This window comes from Canis lupus, chromosome 20 (assembly GCF_003254725.2).
Source record: "Canis lupus dingo isolate Sandy chromosome 20, ASM325472v2, whole genome shotgun sequence".
Taxonomy (NCBI): domain Eukaryota; kingdom Metazoa; phylum Chordata; class Mammalia; order Carnivora; family Canidae; genus Canis; species Canis lupus.
The window spans coordinates 4,032,198-4,053,462 of record NC_064262.1 but is presented as its reverse complement, the minus strand read 5'-3'; the positions used below and the strand labels follow the sequence as shown (position 1 = coordinate 4,053,462).

Here is a 21,265-nt window from a genome sequence, read left to right as displayed (position 1 = left end):
GGTCTCCTGAAGGCAAAAAGGCCTCCAGGGGCCAGAGGCGGCCATCCCACTCCCCAGGACATGGGTGCTCCCTGCCCCCCACATTCTGGGCCAGGCTGTCTCCCAGCCCCGGACGGGCAGGCAGCACGGCTTCCTCACCAGTGCTGTGACCCGGGTGGCCTACAATACAGCATCCCCCACCCCCAGAAAAGCTGGGCTCCCCACCCTCAAGGAAGGAAATAACCTTCCCCCAAACCAGTACTTTCTCTGCAACAATCTCCATATATGAGAAGACCAAGGCATTTTTGCAATGCTTCCAAATTCCAATAACTGTGAGGACAATGGTGTAAAATGACGCATGGCTTGACCTGAGAGGGGCCCCGGGAAGGGACCAGACCGGGGGAGGTGAATTAGCAGTGTGTGCGTGTGTGCCAGTGGTGCCCGTGATCAAGGGGCAGCCCATCCGGAGCAGGACCTGGACGTGGACAGACCTGGCTCCCGTTCCAGTTCTTCTTCCTCACTTGCCATGAGACTGCAGGCAGGCACGCCTCTCTCTGGGCCTCAGTATCCTGACCTGTGTCACCCTCTCAGGCCTCCCACCTACCATCCTGTCCCCTCCAGTCCCACCTTCACGGCTGGACTGCCCAAGGGACCCTCTAAGCATCTGGTCATGTCCCTCCTCTTCTAAGAAATGCCCCAAGACTGCCCATCTCCAGTTCACGGACCAGGATTTGAGGTGCTCCGTTGTTAGGGTTCAGTCTGCCAGCACAACCCTTACCTCCTGCCTCTCCTCCAACCCACCTCTCCAAGAGAAACTGGGTTTTCTCCTGTTCTGGTGTCTACCTCACTTTTTACCTTCACATCACAGTGCCTGTATCATCTTCTCCAGGAAGCCCTCCCTGACCACCGCCAGACTCAGCTAGATGCTTACCTGGCTGTCAGGACCTCTGCGCTCTCCTTCAGGACAGCCCTGGCTGAAGCATGTCAGAACTGCCTGTGTGCATCTCTGGGGCCCGCAAGTTGGCACGGGAGGGACAACAGGCCATTCCCACACCAGAGGCTACTGTGAGCACCCCAAAACCATGGGCACACATCCCTGGCATGGATGTCCAGGGAGCCACTGGCCAGGAACTGTGACCCCACGAGCCTCTCCCTGGCTGTTCCCAGCAATGCTTAGCCATGGTTCCTAACCCTCCCAGAGAAAGGCCACAACTCCACTACTCCCCACTGCCCCATAAGGCCAAGTGCTAGGCCCCAGCAGCTCATGGGTGGGGGGACTTTAAAATCTCAATCAGAGCTGGTCCCTCCCTGAATGGAATCTGTATCACACCCAGAATAAAAATGAAAGCCCTCCCGTGGCCCCTGGCCTTGGCTCACCCTCCAGTGGACCTCCTTGCTCGCAGGGGTCCTGACTTCCAGCTCCTCGAGGTCATTTGTATGTGCTGTGATCTCTGGCTGGACATGCCTACTCCACCCGGGTGTCTGCTCCACTGACACCTCTGATGCTCTACCTAAAACATCCCCACCTAACTCCCAGTCCCAGGCCAGCGTTGCCATCTCTTCTCTGCACACACAGCCAGCACAGGACACCGCAGCGAGCACCCACAGGTTTCCTATCTGTGCTTCCCGCCAAAAAGCAGGCTCTGTGGGGGGCAGAGGATGTTGTCTTGGTCATTGTCTTATGCCCAGCACTCAGAACAGTGTCCACTACCCAGCGGATGCTCAATAAATACCTGTTGAATGAAAGAATGAGCGATCTCATTTCCTCCTTCCATTAACCCTAACAGAGCTGGGACACCCATTTTACGGACAAAGAAACTGAGGCTCAGTGGGGTAAGTTACTGGCCTGATGGGAGCACAGCCTGGGAGTGGCAGAGCTGGGAATCTGAATCCTGTAGGATGCCAAGGTGGGGACTTGGCTGCCCCGGCTGCCCCCGGCTCTGGACCTGTCACCAGTCTCCCCACCAGCCAGCAGGGCTGACTGGGGAAATGGTCCCGGAATGGGATGGTAAGTGCTACGGTGCCCACGCCAGGAAGCGCCAGCAGTCAAATCACCAGAAGGAAACACACCCACAGGAAAAGGGGGTAAGAAATGGGGAGAGAAAGAAAGGGTGGGTTTTTTCTTTTCTTTTGTCCATTTGCCAAGACTTTGCAAAAAGTGACTTTGTTACCATCTAATTTAATCACAGTGGAAACTTTTGTGTCCCACGCCAGGAAGACGTCTGTTCAACCACCAGATCAGTACCGCAGGGGATTTAAAAACTATCCTTAAACACTTCCACTTAAAACTCACAAACGAACAGTCCCCCACCAACTGCCCAAACGCTTGGTAATGTAATGTTTTGAACAGGCAATACCGTCGCACGGATCAAGCAGCAGAAAATATTTTAAAAGGCACAAAGTGGGAAATGTCATCTCAGCCTTACACCCTTGACCCCTGTCTGCCACCCCAAGCCACCCCCAGGTGACCACAGGTAACCACTGGCCCCTGTTCCTCCTGCTTCTTCCCAGGCTTTGTTTCTTTCTGCACGCACAAGCCAACGTGAAGCTGTGTTTCTTACTTGACCCAAGAGGCGGCATAAGTTTTACAAGGCATCTGGCACCTTGTTTTCTTCTCTTAACAGATCCTGAAAGACCTTTCCACGGAGAGCAGCCTCCGTTTTTTACAGCTGCATAATATTCCATGGTGAGGCTGTGCCGGCGTCTGTCACCCTGAGTTTCAAACGTCTGCCCATAGACCTTCTTCTTCCATCTGCCTGTAGCTTCTCAAGGGTGAGGACTGTGCCCTAGCACAGCCTCCTGATCTGATCTTACTCCAGAGGGTGTCTTAAAACAGAAATCCAATCTCATTGCTCATTCCGTCAAAACTTTTCAGTAGCTTTCAGACTCCCTGCGTACCTCCTCCTTTGCTACCTCCCCTCCGTGACTCACCCAGCCTCCTCCTTTTCCATCCCGCATGCACACCTAGCAGGGTCCCACCTCAGGCCCTTTGCACTAGCTGTGCCTCCTGCTTGGCATTCTCCCTTGGCACTCTGGTCTCAGCTCAGAAATCCTCTCCCGCCGAGGGCCCTCCTTGCCTCCCTGGATTTGGTTACCTTGCTGATTTAAACGCCTTCATAGCATCTGAAATCAATTCAGTTCATCTCTTTACCACCCGAATCACCCCACCCCACCTCACCCCTCTAACTAGAATAGAAAGTACATGGGAGCAAAGTTTCCCAGCACCCAGAGTCCTGTCACAAGCTGGAACTGCATCCCAGGCCAAGGCCTTTGGCTGGGGGAGGCCCCTCAGAGTTCAGGCAGCCTGGGAGCGGGGCTACTCAACTGCCTCCTGGACACCGCATGAGTCCATCCTCTCCTCCCCACTTCAGGACCATGAGCGCTGGAAAGCTCAAGATCACAATAGCCACTCTACAGAAGGGAAGAGTGAAGCCCAGGGAAGGGAGGGACCGGCCCTCTGCACCACCTTGCACAGCCCTGTACCTTCTTCCCCAACAGAAACAAAAACCTCCAGGAAGTAAAAGGAAGCAATCAGGGCTGCTGCCCACCATCCCCAGTCACTCTGGAAGCCCTGGTCCTCATTCAGTCAGTCAACAAACATCCAGGAGGCTGCACATCACAGGGGTGGGAGGGCACTTCACCACTTATATCAGCCACATATGTGTGCTCACAAGAAAGAGCACAGGGTCATGGAAGCTGGAACTTAAAATAACGCAGCAACAGCCCCACCCTGTGCTATCCATCAAGAGGCCACCCAAGGGAATGGGAGCTGGGAGCCTGTCCTCCACCTGAGTCTCTCCCCGGTAGGCATCTTGTCCACCAATGTGGACCAGGGGCTTATGGGGAAAATGCTTACACTCAGGGCCCACAAATGCAAGGCCAACGTGAAATCTGGTGTCCAACAGGCCGTGCTGTGATGCACCTGAGATCATGTAGACTTGAGACTCAGCGGTCTTTCCCCCCGTGGTCACAGGCTCACAGTGAATATGACTGTCAAGACTACGGCAGAAAACTGTGTTGAGCTTTCAGGCTCATGAAAAGGAACCTAGGGGGTACCTTTTAATGGCTGGCTCAGCTGGTGGAGCATGCAACGCTTAAACTCAGGGTTGTGAGTTTGAGCTTCATATTGAGTGTTGAGATTACTTAAAAATAAATTAAAATCTTTAAAAACAAAAAAAGGAATCTGGAATCTGAGTGGTCATTTAGGCTGCAAGAAATCTTCTTCCCTTTAGGTCCTGAATCCTAGCTCTACCCTAACCCCTGCAGAGACTGCAGTTTTGCTTCCCTGGTCATTCCACAAGCATTTATTAAGCACCTACTGTGTCACGTGGGGGACCTGGCTCAGGGAATTTGCCCAGGATCAATGAGACCAAGTCCCTCTTCCCATGGATTCATTGAGAGAAGGGCAAAGAGCTTGGCTTTAGGGTCAGAAAAATCGAGGTTGAAATTCTAGCTCTACCATTCCCTTGCTAGAAAACTCTTTCTGAGCCTCAGTTTCCCCATCCATCAAATAAGGTAAGAATGTGACCTTGCAGAATCATCGACAGGATCTGGGAAGAAATGTAATGGTCAAGGTCTGGCTCTTCAATCACTGCCTTCTTCTCATGGGGGATCCCAGTCCACTGTCCCCCACAGCCCAGCAGAAAGTGCCTACCATCATCACAAAGATGCACTGTGGCCCAGGCCCCTGGCGTGCCCCTCAGTGCTCCAAAGAGGTATGAGGCTCACTCAAGGCTTTCCCAGCCATGGCTGAGGGGACTAGCATAGGCCCCTTTGGGGTGGGCAATGCAGTAAAAATAGCCCAGTTTATACAGCAGGCATGGCCAACACAGAGGCCTGTGTAGGCCAGGTAGGAGCTGAGAATGTACAAGCAAGCCTGGTGGGGACTTTGGCCACAGGATGCTCCCATCCCAACCCCCAGGGGCAGCACAGGGGGACAGGGGACCCTGAAGCTGCCAGACCTTGTGATTTTGCAGGTAAAGATGGAAATCCGAACTCTTAGGTGAAACCGGACAATTTGTAAATGCTGGCAGTTAATTAAACATTTAAAGATAATAACAACACGGTAAGAGCCAAACAAAACATACAGAGCCAGTCAAAACCAGGGCTGGCAGGTTTGCACAGAGTAAGATTCTTTGATTTCACCCATCTCCTGCCCCCTTCCTCCTTCTCACAGCTCTGGGTGCAGGAGGGAAGGGTGGAAGCTGAGGAAGCAACAATTACAGGTCCCTCCCTCCTCCTGGTGGGAATCTTCACCCTCATTTGCATGTGAGGAAGGTGAGGCTCAGAGTCCCATCATTCAGCTACAAATACTTGCAGTGGGGCTGGCTCTGGGAGGGGCCTAACCAGTCCCCTCATTCAAGGGGCTCTGCTGATGACCAGCACCCAGATCTTTTTTTTCTTTTTCTGGCCTCTCATAGTGACACCTGCTGGCTCATACCAGCTTTGGCTGAGTCCAAGTGCAGTCATCTCCTAACAGTAAAGAAAGAGCTGCTTGGGATAGCAGGGTGGGGGAAGGGGAGGGCACGCAGGGGTGATGAGGAGTGGGGAGGCTGCTGGCCCCTCCCCGTGCTCCCACAGCCTCCCAGTTCCCGCGGCAAGAGAGCCTAAGCCAAGTGAGATCCCCCCAGGCCTACTGGGGCTCCCGCACACTCAGGCTAGCGGGGACGGCTATGCCCACAGAGGTGGAGTGTCAGGGCAGCCGCCCGCGACTACCAAGCTGGTCTATGGGACTCCATGTGCAAGATTCAGTGTGTGAGGCACTGTTTGTTACTCCAGCTATGCAAGAGACACGTGTGTGACACATGTGAGATAGATATGCATGTGCGATAGACACATGTGTGGCACAGGCACGCGTGTCAGAGACACACACGGGTGTAAGTGAGACATAACTGCTTGAGTGAGAGGCGTGCCTGTCTAGGAGGCGCCCGTGTGAGGCACGTGTGTGCAAAGGGACGCGTGTGGGAGACGAGTGTGAGAAGCCCCAGCATGTGTACGAGAGCGGGGGCGGGGGTGGGGGCTGTGAGCATAGGACTCTGCGACTGGGGGGACGTGGTGACAGGACGGTGGGTGCGCCCAGGCCGCGGGTGCAGGAACTTTTCTTGGCTTGGGGGGGGGCAGTGTGACGGGAGCGGGGAACTGAGGGTGCGAGCTGGACGTGGGGGTGCTGACCGACCGAAGGAGCCCAGGGCAGCCGGACGGGGGCGGGCGGGGGGGGCGCGGGGCAGGCGAGCGGCAAGGCTGCGGGGGGCGGGGGCGGGGGCGGGGGGCTGCCCGCGGACCCCGAGGCCCCCCGCCCCCAGGCCCGCCTCAGTGCGCACATCCGTGCAATGGGGCCAGGGCCGGCCGGGCGCGCCCGCGGAGGGGCGGGTGTGGGCACCTCGCGGCCCGGGGCGCGCATCGCGGGGCCGCCGCACCGTCGGGGCGTCCGGGGCCCCCGAGGCGAGCGCGGGGCCGGCGGCCCGGGGGGGAGCGGAGGGGAGGGGGCCCGCGCGGCGAGGGTGGGCGCGCACTCACCGGGGCGCTCGGGGGTCCGGCCGCTGTCCGCCCGTCCGTCCGTCCGTCCGCCCGGCCGTCGCGCGTCGAGAGCCGCGAGCCCCGCTGTGCGCGGCGCGGGGCGGGGCGGGGCGGGGCGCGGAGGGCGGAGGCGGCCCCAGCCCGCCCGCGCCCCTCCCCTGCCTCCGCCTCCGGGGCGGGGTCTGCGCCGCCGGGAGGGGCCGAGCCCCGCCGCCCTGGGACCGCCGCCCGCCCGCGCCCCCCCCCTCGGGCGAGCCGAGCGCCGCGTCCGTCTGTCCGCCCGGCACCCCTCGTGCCCCGCCCCGACGCGAAACTCCCTTCCACATCCCCGCCGCCTCGGCCAGCCTGGCCCTCAGCGTGCCCGGGGCGGGCGGTGTGACGGGACCGGAGGTCAGGCCTCTCCATCCCGCGGGCTTCCTACCCTGGGAGCGCCCACGCACACCCCGGCCCCCTGGCACCCCGACTGCCGCCCAGGCCCTTGGGCAGAGGGTCCCCAGCCCCGCCTCCCCGCTTTGGGCCCATCTAGGTTCATCCTCTTCCTCAGCGAGCGCACAGGCTGGCTGCCTGTGACCCCTGTATGACCTCAGCCAAGACCCTTGAGCCTCCTGTCTCTTGAATGGGTTCACTCTGGTCCGACCTGTGATGGGGAGCCGGGGAGAACTCCGTGTCATCCCCACAGCGCAGGCCGGGTAGGGAGGGGGAACTCTGCCAAATGTAAGCTAAAACGTTAAGGACCGTGTCATCCCCGCAGTTGAGGCAGAGTGGGGCATCCCACAGTCTGACTAGGAGCCAGACTGGAAAGAGGCCCTGTGGGGAGCAGGCTGTTGGCAGGAGGCTACCTCCCTGGGCCTTCCAACTGGACAAGGGCTCAAAACCCCATCCCCAATACACACAAGTGAAACCTTTAGCCCCAGAGAAGCCCAGGTGAAAGGGGGACTGGCCCTAAATGCAGGGGCCCTGCAGGCACAGGGACCCCAAGCCCCCAGTCTTCTCCCCACCCCTGTCTTAGGGTTCTAAAGGCCATCAGCCCCTAAGAGAGTCACAATCCAGGAATTCTGTCCTTCTGTCTGTCTGTCCCTCTCTCTTTGCCATCTTCTACTTCTCTTTTTATTCTGGCAAAAGTCACAATAGCATAAAATTCACCATTTTCGCCATTCTAAAGTGTCCAATTCAGTGGCATTTAGAACATTCACAGCTTTCTCTCCTGTGCTCTCTTGGCTGTGCCATCTTTGTCTGGATGTGTCTGTGTGTCTCTCTGTCTCTCCGTGTTGCTGTGAACCCACCTCCATCTGTACTACTGGGTACCCCATTCAGATGGCCTGGTCTCTGTCTCTCAGGGCGTCTCACCCTTTTCCCACTTTGTCTCTCCTTTCTGTGTCCCTAATTCTGTTTTGAGGCCCATCTGTCTCTCTGTATTATTCTACCTTCCTCGGTCTCTCTCTGTGTGTCTCTCATGAATAAATAAATAAGATCTTTAAAAATAATAATAATAAATAAAAGTACTTTGAACAGAGCTTAGCAGAGGGGAGTGCTCAGTAAATGTCTGAGGAGTGGGTGACAGATTAAATCCTTCCTTCTGTCAGCAAGGGAGGAGGCCTGGGGCATAGAAGGCACTGGACCTTGGCTCCCTTGCATCTAGGTAACTCACTGCCCCCCCCCCCCCCCCCCCCCCGCCCCAGGAGGCTTACGCCCACCCCCATCCCCCACAAGTCTCCAGCCAGGAGGAGAGGCAGTGAGCCAAGATTTGGCCTCACCTTGCAGCCTGGGGGAACCCAAGGCCTAGCCAGCTTTCACAAGATAAAGTGGAGACACTTCGCCCATCAGCTGTTATCTGAGCTGCAGAAATGGCCAAGGCAGCTGACTCCTCGGAGTCCTGCCATGGCTGTTATCTCAGATGGAGCGCACATCACCCACCAGGAATTTGGGGTCTGGGGCCTGGCCAAGACATGGCTAGAGGAAGTTCCAGGCCGATAAGGCACAGACAGTGCTCAGAGTGGGCAGTACAGTTATTCACATCAGTGTCAATCTCATCAGCAGCCCCCCTCCCCGGGCACCAGGGCGCCAGGGCTGACGGGTACAGAACACACCTGTACCACCTGGCAGGCCAGGCTCTGGAGGAGACGGCTCACTGGGCTTCCTGAGTCTGTGTCCTCACTCCGTGGCCTCCAGGAGGTCACTGCACCTCTCCCAGCATCTGAAAAATGGGAATAACAATAACGATAACACCCCATTCAACAATAGTGTATGGTCTAGGAGCAGTGGCTCTGGAGCCAAATGGCCTTGATTTAAAGCCACATTCCCCTGTGTGATGTGCAGCAGGTGGCTTCAGTTCCCTGGCCTCAGTGGCTGGTCTATAAAACATTTTCCTGCCTCATAGGATTGTTTTGACATTAAGATTCTTAGGGCAGAGTTTGGCACGTGATATGGCCTCAATTAAATGTTTGTTGTTGTTAATTACGCACAGCCTAAACCAACGTGAGCCAGCAAGGTGCCCCAAATCTTCCCACTCACCTGGATGCAGACAGCACAGGGCTGTCCACTCCTTGAATGATAGGCCAGGACTCCCCGCCAGAACTTCTCCTGCTGCTGCTCCTGAGGGTGGATGTGACACCCCTTCCTCTGCAGCAGGCCCACTTACTCATCGCTTGCGCCTCCCCTGCAGCATCCTTTACAGCCACAATGACTGGGCAGTGCGAGGCAGCTGTCTGTCCCTGGCCGCAGAGGAAGCTAGGAAAGTGGTTGTCTGGGCCCAGCCAGACCGCCAAAAGAGAGAATTGCACAATTACAGAAAAGATGTTAAAAAATGATGAGGCAGTGATTTTCAGACAGAGGCTCTCCTCACCTGGAGGAGGCACTACCTGCCATCCTGCTGCCCAATGAAGACCCAGGGCAGCAGCACCCACACCCGAGCTTTAGAACATGGCAGTCCTTGGGGCGCCTGGCTGGCTCAGTTGGAGGAACGTGCAACTATTGATCTTGGGGTCATGAGTTCGAGCCCCACTTTGGGGGTAGAGATTACTTAAATTAAAAACAAAAAATAAGGGCACCTGGATGGCTCAGTCAGTGAAGCGTCTGCCTTCAGCTCAGGTCATAATCTCGGGGTTCTGGGATCAAGCCCTGCATCGGGCTTCATGCTCATTGGAAAACCTGCTTCTCTCTCTGCCTGCCCCTCCTTGTGCTCTCATTCTCTCTCTCTCTCTCTCTCTCTCTCTCTCTCTCTCGGTCTCTCTCTCTCTCAAAATACCAGTGTCTACATTCTACTCCAGAACGATTAAATCTGAGTCTACAGAGGGTGCAGCCAGGAATCACTATATTTTCAAACCCAAGTCAATTGTAAGGTACTACCAAGTTTGAAAACTACTGCTTCAAGGACTTCCCTCTGGCTTTCTCCTTCCAGCTGGGCCTTTCCTCAAGGACAGACCAAGGAGATGTGCCCTTCTGGAGCCCATAATGCTTCACACCAGTCCTTGGAATTCCCTACTCCAGTGGCCCGAAGCCCCAGTGTTTCTGCTGGCTCCTTCTACACATCTCTCCCCACAGGAGTGGGCCAACCATATCATCAGCAGACATATTCCAGGCCCAAGGGGTGGCCTAAGGGTAGCTGCTGGCAGGTGATGTGAATGGAGTGCACAATCAGTCCTTGGAACCCAGGGCAGGCCCTCTCTGGTCTGGACCCCACCTAGTTCTCCAGCCGCATGACCCACGCACACTCCTGTCTTTACTCTTCAACCCAGCAAAAAGTCGATTATATACCAGGAACTTCCCCGCCTCCCTGCCTTTCTGTCCACAATGAAAACTACTCCATCTGGGGCACAAACTATAGCCATGCCCCACTCTTCATGTGGGAAACATAACTGTAGATGTTTTACACAGACCCCACGGCTGCCTGGCTAAGGGCACATCCCCAGCCTCCCTGGCAGCCAAGCAGGAAGTGCGAGGCCATTGAACGGGAGCAGAAGCAGTGTGGCCTCCCCTTCCCTCCCCCCTACCTGCCGGTGACTGGCGGATACAGAGTTGGAGCAGCCACCTTGCATACCAGGAGGAAGCCGTGCTCAGGTGCAAGGCAGCCCTGAGCATCACGGAGCCACCATACCAGCCTGGATCCTCCCATGAAAGAGAAATAAGCTTTCAAAGGCATAAGCCATAGTCTTCTAGGATCTCTTGGTTATAGCAGTCTAACCTATACTCAGCTAGTAACTAGCAGTGCTCTGTGAACAAGTCGTAGACAACGTTGTATGCACCAGTCTTCCATGGGAGCTCACGGTCCAGAGCCCTCCGTGAACACCTGTGCTAACTACATCTGGCAGCTACCAGCTACCAGCCTCCTGAGCGTCCTGTACCACGCAACCCTCCTCTCTTGATTCTGAGTCCATGTGCTTTGTTGGGATGGAGTTGATCCTCCCTTCCTGGGGGGAGGGAGGGTCACTGGCCCAGGTGAGCTCCTCTAAAGTAACCCACCCAGGGAAGGAACTGAAGGGAGGGAGCCTCTCTATTTAAGGCAGGCTGTCTGCATCGGAGCCTGGGACAGAGGTGCTCTTCCTGCTGCATCGCTCAGCTGTGCGTTCAAGCCTGTGGCATGGAAACCACCTCTTAGGAAAACCTGCTGAGAAGGAAACCAGCTCAGAGAGCAGGGAGAGAGGATCTGAGAGAGACAGCTTTCTGATGACATAACGTTTAAGCACCTGATTATCGCTTGGCCTGCCCAACCCACCTCTGGAGTTTTCAGCTACAAAGGCCCATACATTCCCATTGGGGCTTCAGCCGATTTAGATTGGGGTTCTGTTACTTGCACCCAAAACTCTTGGCCAGTAGAATTTGTCTCACTTAGGCAATGTTACCTACCGAGTCTGGCGCCTGCACTTCCGAGGCTTGCTTCAGATACTAGGATTAGTTCTCCACTGAGGATCAGATTTTATGATGTCTGGACTCTCCCCAAAGGCACTTTGTCTTAAATAAAGGGGACAATGATTGGAATGAAAAATAAAGTCATATCTGTTAACTGTCCACTGTGCACCAAGCATCTGAATAGGCACCTCATATTGATTCATTCATTTAATCCTTGAAACAAGCCTAGAGATGCTGGATATCATTACCCCCATTTTACAAAGACACAGGCTCAGCGGCATAGCCAGGGCCCCTGCCCAGAGCTGTCTGGCTCCAGAGTCTGTACGCTCCTCCCCGCCCTTGCAAGGGAAGGTGTGGAGCACATTGCATGGGGCCATGGGTTCCCCTTCCTTGGGTATGTGAGCCAGGACCCAGTGACCCCTGGGCAGAGCAGTTGGAGGAGCTGAATGAAACATGCAATGGGGTGTGTGGAGAAAAGAGGTGGGAAACCCATTACAATTTTTCTTCCACTCTGGGGCTTCTCCACATTTTCCCAAGCTGTCTGCTGATTGCAGGAAAGCTGCCCAGCCTGACGCTTCCCATCTGGGAATGGTCAGCCCCTACCTCCCGAGGCCCTGCTCACTCTGCTCATTCGTGACTCACCCCCGCCCATCTCTCTGCCTGGTGTGAGGAAATCTCTGGCACTTCTGAAAAGTTCTGGTCACCCTAGACAAGACTTGGCTCAGCCTTGCCGTTCAAGCCAGCTCTCTTGGCAAAGGGCAAGGGCGAAGGGGCCAGGGCCACTGAGCTCAGAGGCTGGGATCTCCCCCGTGGGCTGGAAATCTAGGCCGAGGGGGTCTCAAAGCTCCTTCCCTACTGGTGCAGCCCAGAGAGGGAAGGGATTTGTCTAAGGCCACACAGTGAAGCCCTAAGGAGCTGAAAGGGGCGCCTAGGACAGCAACAGCAGCCCAGAGATGTGAGGCCTGGTCCCATCAAGCCTCTTGCCAACTCTGAGCCTCAGTCTTCCCATTTGTGAGATGGAAGAGGCTGACTCTGATCTTAATACATAAATTAGGGAAAACAGACAATAGAACATTTAACACCAGCAAATCTACCTTCACAAGAGGGCCTCTTCCAACCACTTTTGTTCTCTACATACTTATGTATATATACGTGAATTAGATGCATGTGTGGTCGTATGCATGTGCAAATGTACACAAATCCTTTTTTTTTTTTATTTATGATAGTCACACACTATCATAAATAGAGAGAGAGAGAGAGGCAGAGACACAGGCAGAGGGAGAAGCTGGCTCCATGCACCGGGAGCCCGATGTGGGACTTGACCCTGGGCCTCCAGGATCGCGCCCTGGGCCAAAGGCAGGCGCTAAACCGCTGCACCACCCAGGGATCCCTGTACACAAATCCTAAGGAGCATTTTATTCTGCTCCATTTTAATGTGATCTGTTGTAGCCATTTTTCTACATCAGTAGCTTATCCACACAGTCCCTGTCAGCAGGCACAGGGTATTCCACTGTCTGCTATCACTGTGCTGTATTTACCTGATCGTTCCTAGTTTCCTTTATCATAAACACGAATTTGAAAAACATCCCCGAATCTATATATTCGGACACTTGTCCACCTCCAAGAAGTTGTGAGGACCAAGGGCATGTACATTTTTAAATAGGGGCTCCTGGGTGGTTCAGCGGTTGAGCCTCTGCCTTCGGCCCAGGTCGTGATCCCAGAGTACTGGGATCGAGTCCCGCATCAGGCTCCCTGCAGGGTACCTGCTTCTCCCTCTGTCTGTGTCTTTTCCTCTTTCTGTGTCTCTCATGAATAAATAAAGTCCTTTAAAAAATAAGTACTTTTGATATATAACCGCTCAAGGACTCTGAGAGAGTTTCTTTTTTCTTTTTTTTTCTTTTTTTTTTTTTGAGAGTTTCCTCCCAATATGTCAGAGGGTTTGTTCACACACTCACCACCACCGGGGGGTCTCAGTCTTAGGGATGTTTACTCGGTCTGTTGGGTGAAGAGGGTATTCTGTTACTTGAGGTAGACCATCTTTTCAAATGGTTACTAACTGCTTGTGTCTCTTCTGAGAACTCTTGTACGTACTCTTCATTCATTTTGATTCTTGAAGCATTCATCTTAAGCTCCAGAATTTTTTTAAAGACTTTTATTTATTTATTCATTCATTCATTTATTTCAGGGGAAGGGGGGAGGAGCAGATGGGGGAGGGAAAGGGAGGAGGGAAAAATTCTCAAGCAGAGTTGTGTTGAGCCCTAACCTACAAGGGGCTCCCTCTCACCACCCTGAGGTTGCAACCAGAGCCGCAACCAAGAGTCGGCCACTCAACCGACTGAGACACCCAGGCACCCCTTTAGCTCAACGACTTTTTTTTTTTTTTAGATTTTTATTTATTTATTAATGAGAGATACAGGGAGAGAGGCAGAGACACAGGCAGAGGGAGAATCAGGCTCCCTGCAGAGAGCCTGACATGGGACTCGATCCCAGGTCTCCAGGATCACACCCTGGACTGAAGGCAGGCGCTAAACTGCTGAGCCACCCGGGCTGCCCTCAACAACTCTTTTAATAATTCTTCATGTAGTAGGAGTGTTGGCCCTTTGTCTTTTGAGTACGTGCAGCAGACACCCCTGTTTTAACTTTGGTGCTGTGTTTTCTTCCATACGGAACTTGTGAAATATGATGTAGCAAGACCTACCAGTAGTTTCCTTTGTGCTTCGAGAGGCTTCCCCATTCTAAGGTAAACGTAGTAGGCTGCCTATATTCTCTTCCAGCTCCTTTTCACAGTTGTCCATCCATCTTTGGTTCATCACTGCCCTTGCTTCTAACCCCAAGACTCCTGGCCACCCCATCCACACAGCTGGTGGCTGGCTCCTCCAGCACACGGCCTTGTGGTGGGGCAGAGATCTCCAGTAATTCCTGGAAGCCTCCCCTTCTAGGAATGTGCAGAGGGAAAACATCTCTGCTTAAATAACAAATCTGGGCCTCTGAGGCTCCGAATAATCTCTGGTTACCTGCCAGGGCTTGCCCAACCAGTGCTCAGGTATCAGAAAGTTTAGAATAATGGTGATTAGCACTGCCAGGAAGAGGCACCACTCAGATCTCCTGCCTCAGGCAGCACAGGTGCCTGCCCGTCCTTCTGGATGTACCATTCCGTTTCTGCTGAGGCCACCATGATCTGCCCTCCACAGTGGCTTGCAGGATCATTCCAGCAAGACTCGGGCCTCCCCGCAGCAGAAAGCTGGGTGAGGGCTGCCCCTCATCCTGCCTGAAGCTTTCAGGAGCTGTGTCACATTGTGACATTCTTCATCCCCATCCTCCTTACTTTCCCATTTCTCGTAGCAAGTGGCTGAGCTATACTGGCCTGAGTTTCTCCTGCCTTCCCCTGTTTCCTCTCACAGTAATGTCCTTGCACATCTATCCTGTCTTGGCAAAATTCCTGTGGGCTTCTTGACAGACCTAAACTCATGCAATGATAAAGGTGGTAACGGAAGTCACCACCACGCTACACATTTATGAAGCTCGCCTACACCCATCTCTCTTGCATTCCTTTGCATCACACTGGAGTTAAACACTGTCGGTTCCCATTTTACAGATGAGAAAGGTGAGGCTCAAAGACAGCTGAGCTTCAGTCCAAATCCAGGCTCTCTCCTTCCCGTCAGGAAGCTGGGGAGAGCCCTGTGGCCCCCAGAAGTACCAAGCTCTTCAGTCTGGGAATCCCAGTCCATAGCATTTCCCTGGGAGCCACAGCTTGGGAGGCTCTGTGTTTTCTCCTCCAACTCTGAGACCCACACGCCCCTCTAGGACAGAGAAATGTCAGGGGGACAGGACCCAGAATTCCCTTCCCCAGGTGGAAGGAGCCCAGGTCACCTCGCCCCAGCTGAACCCAGAGGAAGGAGCTGGAAACTCAGCTATGGGATAGGAGGGCAGGCAACTTTAGGTGTTGACATAAAAGTCTCCAGCACACCAAGAGATGACTCCCTTCTTCCCTTCCAGGTGTGCCCTCTGGAGCTCCAGACTTGTCTGCTTTTCCTCAGTCAGAGCCCCCCCAAGGCTGCTACTCTCCATGCTGAGCTGCCCCAGCTCCTCTGCTATACTGTGGCCAACTCAGCCTGTCCCCCTCTCCTAGAGCTGGGCCAGCAGCTGAGCACAGGACCTGGGGGTGGTCTGCACAGCTCAGAGAGATGGTTCACCTTCCACGTTCCAACATTTAGACTTGACCCAAGGTAGGGGTGACTTATTAAAGTGGCAACATGCACTGACTCCAGGGTCTGTCCACTTCCCAGCTGAACATGCAGAGCTCCTGGCCTTCGTGCTAACCCCACTGGGCTCAGGAACCTGTGAGGAGGCCAGCCCATCTGTCCTGAGGATCTACACTGAGCCACCCTCTTGTCTTTTTCCAGCCTATGCAGTTCTCTCTGGAACCCACCAGGCCTCTTCTTCCTTCCATCCTCCTTACTGAGGCCCAGATAAGGCAGCTGGCAGGGGACTCACACTCCGCAGCACACCAGCCAGCTGGCTCCAACCCCAGGAAGCAGAGAAGGTCCCCGGTGAGGTGTGTCTTAATCCTGCATCTCCATCTGTCCAGGCCTGGCCTCCTGTGACACTTGGGGTATGAGCCCAGTCTTGGCTCTAAGTCCTTGATCTCTGCTCAGCCTGACCCCCACTCCCGCCCATCAGGCTCTGTCCTCTGTCTACCCTTTGACCCCCTATCCCCACCCCATGCAGGGATAGTGTGGTTACAAGTACATATTCTGGGGCCATGATCCCTGGGTTTGAATCCCAGTTCCGTCACTTACTAGCTGTGGGATCTGGGAACCTTCCCTCCCTGTCTCGGTGTTCCCAGCTATAAAATAACCTCCAACCACCGCGAGCTATCGAGCTATCGTGGGGACTAAGTCCGCTAATATATGGAAAGTGCTTCAGAAGTGGCTTACACGTGGTGAGTGCTCAGTGAGCACGGGCTAATATTATTATTCAGTCAGCAAATCTTCCCTGCACACCCACTTGGTGCCAGGCATGGGGGTCCAGCTGGAGGGCAGATAGCCCCTTGCCCTCAAGGAGTGGCACTCTTGCAGGAGACAGGAGTTCAACGTCCTCACCAACAAACAGCAAGAAGCACCCTGAGGAGGCCGTGCAGGGCAGGGTGTGTGGGGTGGTGGTCAGTTCACAGAACCTGGCCCCCAAGGGCTGGCTCCTAGTTGCACGATGCCTGGGGGAGGCTCCAGCCTCTCTCAGCCTCGTTTCCTTCTCTACAAATGGGGATATGGTGCCTAACTCATCAGGTTCCACGAGGGGTCCCGTGAGTTCAGAGGTAGGTGGGCAGGACTTCTGCAGGGCCAGGCACACAGTAAGTGCTCGAGGACCACGCTCCTGGGCGGGGAGTGGAAGCTGAGGAGCCCTCCGAAAGAAGGGCTGTGGGGCAGGATGTGGCAGGCCGTGGGCTGCAGGATGAGTTTGGTGTGTATTCTGAGAGCAAGGGGAGCCACTGGAGGGTTGTTTTTCTTTTTAAAATTTTATTTATTCATGACAGACACAGAGAGAGGCAGAGACACAGGCAGAGGGAGAAGCAGGCTGCCTGCAGGGAGCCCAATGCAGGACTCGATCCCAGGACCAGGGATCACACCCTGAGCCAAAGGCAGATGCTCAACCACTGAGCCACCCAGGCTGCCCCCACTGGAGGGTTTTAAGGGAGCCCCCCACCCGGAGGACACGGGTGGTAGAACCTGGGTTGGAGATGATGGGGTTCAGATGGGTGTGGAGGCACAGGGAAGCAGTAGGATTGGAGAGATACCAAGGGGAGAGACTGTGTGCTCCCACGGGTGTCTCCCCAATGCCAAAAGGAGCATTTACAGTATGTTTGTTTGCACCGGGTTCAAAAACAGCCCGGACCAAATAACAATCTGAGGTTTATAATCTTGACAAGGCCTTGCAACTGGGGAGGGCCTGAAAAGGACGTGGCGTTGGGGGCCAGGACAGGGAGGGGCAGGGATGACCTCCCACCACAAGCTACTGGCTCAGGAGGTGCCACTGATTAGCTGGAGGAGGATGCTGGTCTGGACTCTATGCTGCAAGTCACAGTACCCTTGACTCAAACAGACTAAAGCCCAAAAACAGAGATACTGAATTCCATAAAAGAGTAGAGGGATGGACTTCAGGCATAGCTGGATCCAGGTGCTCAAATGTCTCCAGGTTTCTTTCCCCTTGTCCCTCAGATCTCCCTACGAGAGGTAGGGATCTACCTCTCCCTCCATTTTCTGCCAAAAACTCTCTTCTAGTGAGCCAACCTCCCAGGAGCTCCAGCCTACAACTCTTTTTTCTTTTTTAAGATTTTGTTTATTTATTCATGAGACACACACACAGAGAGGCAGAGACACAGACAGAGGAAAAGGCAGACTCCCTACAGGGAGCCCAATGCAAAACTCGATCCCAGGACCCCAGGATCACGACCTGAGCTGAAGCCAGACGTTCAACCACTGAGCCACCCGGCTGCCCCCAGCGTACAATTCTTTAAGTCCAGACAAAATGAAGCGCTAGTCCACTCACCTTAAAGTTCTCTCAGATTGGAGGAGCTTAAGTCAGGTGCCCAGGCCTAAGCCAGTCACTGCAGCTGAGAGGAATGGGCTGTGCCGATTGGGTCAGCCCGCGTTCCCTGCTCTCTCCTAAAAGTCTGAGGGGTAGGATGAACTTCTACATGGAAACCCGGGGCTGCTGCCAGAAGCTGGAGAGGAATCTGTGAATGGCCCCGACAGGGTGGGTGATTTTCCAGCCTTGGACTTAGAGTTGATTTTGTCTGTATTCGATTCAGACACTGTCAGATAATAGCACATATTTTAGAAACATGTTCCCTGTAAAATCCCCAACAGTCACGAGGGGACTTGGTCAAGCTCATCAGTGTTTGGCTCTCAGCCAAGGGAGCCCCCGGCCATCCAGCCAATGAAAACCCAGAGATTCCTGAATCACACACGTCATGGGCTCACACCTGGCTGGGTCCCCAAGGCCAGGGACTGCGCCACCGTGGAAGCAACGTGGGTCCGATAGGAAAGTCGTCGCCTGCGGTTGGTGACTAATAATCAAACAAGCAGGTTACGCCCATTGCAAAAATGCTAACCAGCCTGAGAGAATGCGATACGAGCCCAGAGTCTGACTCTGCTTCATGTGAAAACCCCGGAACCGGGGACTCTGAAAGACAGACTACCAGACCTAGACATGCTCTCCTGCGCCCCTCCCCAGCTGCAAGGCCTCCCCGGTTGACGCATCCCCAATCGTTACTGAGTTCGGGCTGTTTTTGAACCTGTCGTAGGCAGACGCGCTGCAACACCCAACACTCTGGGCAGGGCCGCGTGGTACTCCGTCGGCGAGCGCGTGCTGACCGGCTGGTCTCGGGCCCTTTTGGCTGCTTCCTGGGTTTTCTTTCCTGTTACAAAGGGTGTCGCTGTACGTCTCTGTCTCTCCGTACCCGGCTTCCCGTGACATTTGTTTTCGTCTAGGAGGGGGAGTGCTGAGTCACTGGGTGTGCACGCGTTCAAGCTCCCCAGCTCAGGCCAGGCTGTGGCTGCGAGGCTTGTACCAAGGCTGCCAGCGGCTGCTGAGGGCTGCACCTCCTCGAGAGCATTTGTTAACGTCTGCCGGGGCAGTGGGTGTGAAATGGCATCTCGGGGAGGGTTGAATGCACAGGCCCCTTGCCGCTAACAGGGATGAGCATCTTGACGTCTGCCTGTCAGCCACCCGCCTCTCCCGTTTTACGAAATCTCTGCATCTTCCTTTTGTCCCGAAAACACTGTTTTCTTCTTGGAAATACTGATTTCTAAAGCACGGTCCGGCCATGTGACTCCCCGCCTTTAAGCCCTCCTGTGACTCCCGGGGGCCTCAGAGTAAAGCTCACGCCCAGCAGCCTGGCCGGCGAGGCCCTACAGTGGTTTGGCTCCCATCTGCGTCTCCATTCTTGATAGGAGCTGTTTCCTGACACTCTCTTCTCATGTTCTCCCCCTCCCCTCTTCCACTTGCTTGCCCCAGCCCAGCCTCTGCACCTCCCAGCTCCTGCTATGCTGGGGCACTGCCGGAAAACTCCTCTCCCCACAGACCCCCTCATCCTTGCCTGGCCGCTTCTTTCTCAGCCTTCAAGTCTCCGCTAAAACATCATCTCCTCCCGGGAGCCCTCCTGGTTTCTCCCCACCTCCACCCAGCCCGTGGGGCCACCGCGTCTGCTCGCCGCGTGTCAAGGTCTCCACTCCTGCGCTGTAAACTGGACAGCGAGGTCCCTGACGGCCAAGACGGTGACTGTTTTGCAGGCTCCTTATTCTCGGTAGCAGGGAACGTGGCTGCAGTCCGTCATCGATCTGAAACTCTAGAAGAGGGAGAAGGAGGGAGGGGTGGCAGGGGCAGCATGGAAGTGTTAGAGAGAAGGGGCTCCTCCAACGCAGGCCCTGGGAGGGACCCAGGGACCACTTGGATCTGGGTTAAGGTGGAGGAGGGAGTTGGCTTCCAGTCCTGGCTCTCCTGCTAACAGACTGGGCTTCCTAGACAAGTCTCTTGTCCTCTCTGTCTCCGTTTTCCCATCTCAAAGAGGGGAGCCCCAGCCTCCTTCCCATCAGAGGTAGTGCCCCTGGATGGTCGGCCTGAGATCTGACCTACAATTTCAGGCCCAGGATGCCGGCAGACCCCGGGCCAGACAAAGGGGCCTTGTTCCCAGGCTCTTTCACGGAAACTACCCACCCCCCCAACAGCTTGGCTCCAGCTGAACAAAACCACATGCCAACACGTGGGAGGAGGAGGGGTGGGCGTCCAGGCAGCATCCCAGCGCCCCTCTCAACTCCAGGCCCTGCCCAGAGTGCCAGATGCCACAGACTCTGAAGCGAGCTCTCCTCCTGCTGCCCCCTCCCCGCCGGCTGCACTCGTCTGAATGCCCCGTGGGGCCGCGGGAGCCAAAGCGTGCTCCCCTCTCATCTCATGCAAGGCTCACGCCAGGCCCCCAGGCAGGCATCGCCACTGAGCCACTTAGCACATGAGGAACTCGGGAGGCTTGGAGGCCATGATCATGAGCCCTGGGCTCGGCCAGAAGAGGCGGAGGCTGGACCACACATGGACGGCCTGATCTGCTGCCCCGCTGCCCTGAGGTGTACCACAGTGCCCTCTCCTCGGTCAGGGTGGGAGGAGGTTTGGCAGGGGGAGTCTTCCACCAAACCTCACCCGGACCTTCCCGCCGGAGCATGCAGCTTCCCCCAGCAAGTCAGAGAATGGACAGGGACGGGATGTCATCCCCCGGCCCACTGGACAGCTTCAAGGGGAGGAGGAGGCCCCAACCCCACTCACCACTTCACATCTGGAAATCTGCTGAGTCTCCACCCCGGCTCCCTAGGCCCTGCCTGCCTGCCAGCCAGCAGAAGGCCTCCTGCAGCGAACTCTGACTCAAGCTCCCAGCCTGCCACCCGCAAGCTGTGCGATGTGAGGCAAGGGACTCCCCTCTCTGAGCCTCCATTTTCCCATCTTTGAAATATGGGTGAGGCCTGGGACGGGCGGGGGCAGAGATGGCACCACGCAGAGAGTGTGAAAAAGCCGAGGCTATTCGCCCACTAAAGTTCTAGAAGAAAACAATGGAAAGATCAAGTGTGGGCAAGGAAGTGAAGCAGCTGGAATTCTTGTCCACCACTGGTGGGAGTTTCACACCCCATGGTACAATCATTTTAGGAAACTATTTGGTGGGATTGACTAAAGCTGAGCGCACGCACGTACTCTGACCCAGAAATTCCACTCCTGAGTTTGACTCAAGAGGAGGGGAGCATGTGTCCTCCAGAAGTCCAGACGAGACGGTCCCTAGCAGCACTGTTCATGATTCCCTAAACTGGAAACTGCTCAGATGCCCATCAGCAGCGGGACGGATTGGCACGTCGTGGTGCGTTCACAGAGCTGAGTACCACGCAGCAAC

At 55.2% G+C, this 21,265-nt stretch overlaps 1 protein-coding gene across 3 annotated transcripts in view; it reads right to left on the bottom strand.

The window, feature by feature from the left end:
- The window catches only part of FBLN2 (fibulin 2), a 98,918-nt gene extending 80,777 nt beyond the window's left edge, over positions 1 to 18,141 (bottom strand). Inside the window, exons 1-2 of one of the 3 annotated variants that reach the window (XM_025448783.3) lie at positions 17,887 to 18,141; positions 8,583 to 8,689 (exon numbers count right to left, since the gene is read on the bottom strand). The gene's annotated coding sequence lies outside the window, so the exon portion shown is untranslated. Of the gene's footprint in view, positions 1 to 6,495; positions 6,595 to 8,582; positions 8,696 to 17,886 lie in introns of those variants that run through there. The other 2 variants (XM_049097813.1, XM_025448773.3) reach the window with 2 other exon arrangements.
- Positions 18,142 to 21,265: the final 3,124 nt, after the last annotated feature.